Below are 6,227 nucleotides of genomic sequence, written 5' to 3' on the forward strand. Positions count from 1 at the left end.
GCAGTCTCCATGAACGTTAGGAACTAAGAACACCAACAATAAATAACTCGGTTCCTGATAGGAGGAGGTGTCCCTGTGGTGGCAACAAGGACCTGCCTTTAGGATTATTGTCACCACTGAAAATAAGCTGTGCTTAAAATGGGCATTCATTTCTTTGTTGCCACTGATGGCAATCTGAAAAGGAATGTATAGTGTATATGTTTGACCGAATCACTTTGCTCTGGACCTGAAACTAATACAATATTGTTAATCAACTGCATTTCAATAAAAGATAGAAATTACGGAGTTCCTGTCGTGGCGCAGTGGTTAACGAATCCGACCAGGAACCATGAGGTTGAGGGTTCGGTCCCTGCCCTTGCTCAGTGGGTTAACGATCCGGCATTGCCGTGAGCTGTGGTGTAGGTTGCAGACGCGGCTCGGATCCCTCGTTGCTGTGGCTCTGGCGTAGGCCAGTGGCTACAGCTCCGATTCGACCCCTAGCCTGGGAACCTCCATATGCAGCGGGAGCGGCCCAAAGAAATAGCAAAAAGACAAAAAAAAAAAAATAGAAATTACAAAGGCAGGACTTATATTCAGAGTATAATTTTTGTAAACTCTGAAAAGACAACATTTTAAAATATTCAATTAAAAAGTGGACACTCAGGGTCGTGTCACCGAGGAAGCTGCACAGCTGTCAGGTAGAGCTATGAAAAGGTGTCCAACGTCATGAGCCATCAGCTAAGTGTAAACGGAACATACAGCAAGCTCTCACCACAGAACTACCAGATCGGCTTTTGAAGAAATTAGTGATAATACCAAATTCTGGCAAGGAAGTTAAAAACAAGTGAATCACTCATGCGTTGCTGGGGGGAATGTCTCTGGTACGGCCACAGCCACATGTGAACTCACTTAAACCGAGACTTACCACATGACTCAGCAGCTGCACTCTTGGACCTTGATCCCAGGGATGTGAAACTTTTTTTTTTTTTTTCAGTGATTTGTTCCCCCGTGCTCACAGCAGCTCTACTCCTAGTAGCCAGAGACCGGAAACTACTTAAATGTACTTCAATGGGTAAATGTTTACATAACCTGGGGCACATCCACATGACAGAGGAGGACTCAGCAGTAAAAGGAGTGAGCGGTTGGTACATGCAACTTGGCCAAACCTCAAAGAAATGACACTGAATCGAAAGCCAGTCTCAAAAGGGTACACACAGCACGATTCCACTTACCTAACATTGTTGACGTAACGTTTGATTATCAAGATGGAGAAGAGATGAATGCTTTCCCGGGGTTCAGGTATATGGGGGTGAAGGGGTATGCCTGTAAGGGGAGCACCAGGGAGTCTTGTGATGATTCAGTCAATAGCCTGATCGTGGTGGTGGCTACATGAAGCTACAGGCGAGAGAAAGTTGTGAGCTACACAGACACACACAGCGAGCACATGTACAACCAGAGAAGTCTGAAGGGGCTCTGAGGACGGTACCAGTGGCTGTTTCCTGTTGTTACAGTTTGGGGTTACTAGAAACAAAGCTCCTGTGAACATTTTTGTATGGTCTTTTTGTGGACACACATTTCATTGCTCTTGGGGAAATACCCATTGTTGGGTCATAGATATCTTTAACTTAATTTTTCTAAATGATTTTCATTTCTTCCATTATAGTTGGTTTACAGTATTCTGTCAATTTTCTATTGTACAGGAAAGTGACCCAGTCACACATGCATATATACGCATTCTTTTTCTCACATTATCCTCCATCACGCTGCATCACCAGTGACTAGGTACAGTTCCCAGGGCTATAGAGCAGGAGCTCATTGCTTACCCATTCCAAATGCAATAGTTTGAATATATTACCCCCAGATTCCCTGTCCATCCCACTCCCTCCCCCCCCCCTCAGAGAACAGCCCACAAGTCTGCTCTCCAAGTCCCTGAGTATCTTTTCTGCAGAATGTTTCATTTGGGCCGTATGTAAGGTTCCAGATTTATGTGATATCATTGTGGTATTTGTCTTTTCTTTCTGACTTTCTTCACGAAGTATGAGAGTCTCCAGTGTCATGCATGTCGCTGCAAATGGCATAGTTTTGTTCTTTTATGGCTGAGTACTATTCCGTTGCGTATACATATCACATCTCCTTAATCAATTTATCTGTCGATGCACTTTTAGGTTGTTTCCATGTCTTGGCTATTGTGAATAGAGCTGCAATGAACATACGGGTGCATATGTCTTTCAAGGAAAGTTTTGTCTGGATATATGCCCAAGAGTGGGATTGCTGGGTCATATGGTAGTTCTATATTAAGTTTTCTGAGATCCCTCCATACTGTTTTCCACAGTGGTTGTACCAATTTACATTCCCACCAACAGTGAAGGAGGGTCCCCTTTTCTCCACACCCTCTCCAGCATTTGTTCTTTGTGGACTTACTAATGATGGCCATTCTGACTGGGGTGAGGTGGTACCTCATACTAGATGTGCTTTGCATTTCTCTAATAATCAGTGATGTTGAGCATTTTTTCATGGGCTTGTTGGCCATCTGTGTATCTTCTTTGGAGAAATGTCTATTTAGGTCTTTTGCCCATTTTTCAGTTGGGCTGTTGGGTTTTTTTTTTGCTGTTGAGTTGTATAAGTTTTTGTATATTTTACAGATTAAGCCCTTGTCAGTTGCATCACTTGAAAATTTTTTCTCCCATTCCATAGATTGTCTTTTTTTTTCCCCTGTGGTTTCCTTTGCCATGCAAAAGCTTGTCAGTGTGACTAGGTCCCATTAGCTTATTTTTGCTTGTGTTTCAGTTGCGTTGGGAGACTGACCTAAGAAAACATTTGCACAGTTGATGTCAGAGAAAGTTTTGCCTGTGTTCTCTTCTAGGAGTTATATGGTGTCTTGTGTTTAAGTCTTTAAGCCATTTGGAGTGTTTTTTGGTGCATGGTGTGAGGGTGTTCCAGTTTCATTGATTTACATGGGGCTGTGCATCCTCTTTGGTGCCATGACCCTGTGTGTCCAATTTTATCTGCATATTTTTAAATGCTGACTTTTTAGAGTTTTAAAAATATGCTCTGACTCTAAGTCCTGCCTTTAAAATTTTTTTTTTATCCAAGTGCAGTTGATGGACAGTGTTGTGTTAGTTTCAGGTTTATATCAAAGAGATTCAGTTATGCATATACACATATACATTCTTTTCCAGATTCTTTTGAATATGCGATTAAGTAGTAATTTACCCAGTGTGTTAGCTTTTTCATCATACTTTCACATAGCAAGGATTTAAAATTTTTGCAAGGTCCAATTTACTGGGGTTTTTTTGTGTGGGTGTAATTTTCTTTTGGTAACAAATCTAAGAATACACTGCTTCTTCTAAAGTCCCACAGATTTTATTGTATTTTTCTACTCTAGAGGTTTACCATTTCACATTTTATATTTAAGTCCATGATCCTTTAGGAATTCATTTTTAAAATAAGATATGAAATTTATTTTTTACTTAAGTGGTGTTTTTTTATTATTATTATTTTTATCAGCACACCCATAGCATAAGTGCCCAGGCTAGGTCAAATTGGAACTGTAGCTGCCACATCCACAGCCACAGCCACAGAAACACAGGATATGAGCTGCTTCTGCGACCTTAAACCTACACCACAGCTCATGGCCAAGGCGGATCCTTAAACCACTGAGGACAGGGATCGAACACACATCCTCATGGACACTAATCAGATTCCTTATCACTGAGCCATGAGGAGAACTTGTGGTAGTTCTTTTTAATTTTCTGAGGAACCTCCATACCAGTCTCCACAGTGGCTGCACCAATTTACATTCCCAGCACCAGGGGGCCCAGATTCCCTTTCCTCCAGACCTGAATTTCTTATCTCTTAGATGACAGCAATTCTAACAGGTGTGAGGTGATAACTTTGCTGTTTTGATTCACGTTTTCCCTGATGATTAATGACCCATGGGCCTGTTGGCCACTGTATGTCTTCTTTGGAAAAAATGTCTGTTTAGGTCCTCTGCCTATTTTTAAATTGGATAGTTTGTTTGCTATTGAGTTGTAGGAGTTTATATATATATATATATATATATATATATATATATATATATAGGATATTCACTCCATATCAGATATATTATTTGCAAATGTTTTCTCCCATTTGGTAGGTTGTCTTTTCCTTTTATTGATTGTTTCCTTGCAGTGCTGAAACCTTTTAGTTGAATGTAGTCCCAGTTGATATTTTTGCTTTTGTTGCCTTTTTGGTGTCAAATCCAAAAAACTGTTGTCGAGGCTAATGTCAAGGAGCTGTCAGCCTGGGTTTCCTTCCAGGAGTTTAGTGGCTTTAGATCTTATGTCCAGGTCTTTAATCCATTTTGAGTCAACTTTGTGTGTGTGGTGTAAGATGGTGTTTTATTCTTTTTCATGTGGGTTTTTTTTTTTATAAGGTATTTATTTTTATTTTTTAAAATTTGTTATTACTCAAATGAATTTATCACATATGTAGTTGTATAATGATCATAGCAATCTGATTTCACAGGATTTCCATCCCACAGCCCAGGCGCATCCCCCCACCCCCAAACTCTCTCCTCCAGAGACCATAAGTTTTTCAATTTCTGTGAGTCAGCATCTGATCTGCAAAGAAGTTCAGTCTGTCCTTTTTTCAGATTCCACATGTCAGTGAAAGCACTGGACGTTGGTGTCTCATTGTACGGCTGACTTCACTTAGCATGAGAGTTTCTGGGTCCATCCATGTTGCAAAAAATGCTGGTGGTTCATTCTTTTTAATGGCTGAGTAATATTCCATTGTGTCTATGTACCATATCTTCTTGATCCACTCCTCTGTTGATGGACATTTGGTTGTTTCCATGTCTTGGCTATTGTAAATAGTGCTGCAATGAACATCGGAGTACACGTGTCTTTGCGAGTCATGGTTTTCTCTGGGTGGATGCCCAGGAGTGGGATTGCTGGATCAAATGGTAGTTTAGTTTTCTGAGGAATCTCCACACTGCTTTCCACAGTGGTTGCACCAATTTACAATCCCACCAACAGTGTACTAGTGTTCCTTTTTCTCCACACCCTCTCCAGCACTTATTGTTTGTAGACTTTTGGATGATGGCCGTTCTGGCTGATTTAAGGTGGTACCTCAGAGTGGTTTTGATTTGCATCTCTCTAATAATGAGGGATGTGGAACATCTTTTCATGTGTTTCCTGGCCATCTGTATGTCTTCTTTGGAGAACTGCCTGTTTAGATCTTCTGCTCATTTTTTGATAGGCTTGTTTGGTTTTTTTTGGTATGGAGCTGCAGAAGGTGTTTATAAATTTTGGAGATTAATCTTTTGTCAATCGATTCACTTGCAAAGATTTTCTCCCATTCTGTGGGTTGTCTTTTTGTGTTGTTTGGGGTTTCCTTTGCTGTGCAGAAACTTTGACGTTTGAGTAGGTCCCATTTGTTTATTTTTTGTTTTTGTTGTCAGTACTCTGATAGGTGGATCTGAGAAGATGTTGCTGTCGTTTATGTCAGAGAGTGTTTGGCCTATGTTTTCCGCTAGGAGTTTGATAGTGTCTGGTCTTATATCTAGGTCTTTAATCCATTTGGAGTTTATTTTTGTGTATGGTGATAGGGAGTGCCGGGGCCAGCACAACAGGATGGGGCTGAAGAACTGGGTGCTGTGGAACTTAAGGAAAAAAAGTTAACATAAAAGAAGACACAGAGACATTTAAGTAAATGTGGGAACCGGGAACTCAAGGTCTCAGAGACCAAGAGCCCTGCCTCAAGAATCCACACTGCTTTTATTGTGTTCTTTAGATGAGATCAAGTGAGGAGTGGCTATGGGTGGATGATACAGGGTTTGTTTACTATTATAAAAGTTCTTTTACTATTTAAAAAGCCACTTAGGTGGTAAAGGGTTAAGCTCATACTCTGACTTCTAGGCACATAACAGTTCTTAAGCTTAAGTCACTTATGCTTTTAGGTCTTTGTTCTTAAGCTTAAGACATTTACCAGTACTGTGACTGTTTTTCAAAGCAGGAAGATGGGATAAAATAAGACAAGAAGATGGGATAAAGTAAAGAAGGACAAGATGGAGTTTTCAAGGAAACATGTCTTGTGACAAGTGAGTGTTCTAATTTCATTCTTTTCCATGTGGCTGTCCAGTTTTCCCAGCACCACTCATTGAACAAGCTGTCCTTTCTCCATTGTATAGTCTTGCCTCCTTTGTCACAGATTAGTTGGCTGTAGGTGCATGGGTTTAATCCTGGGCTTTCTATCCTGTTCCA

The sequence above is a fragment of the Sus scrofa genome, chromosome 14 (assembly GCF_054392235.1).
Source record: "Sus scrofa isolate SSC_HxYL_T2T_F1_AM1 chromosome 14, Sscrofa_HxYL_maternal_Yorkshire_Landrace_v2.0, whole genome shotgun sequence".
Lineage (NCBI taxonomy): Eukaryota > Metazoa > Chordata > Mammalia > Artiodactyla > Suidae > Sus > Sus scrofa.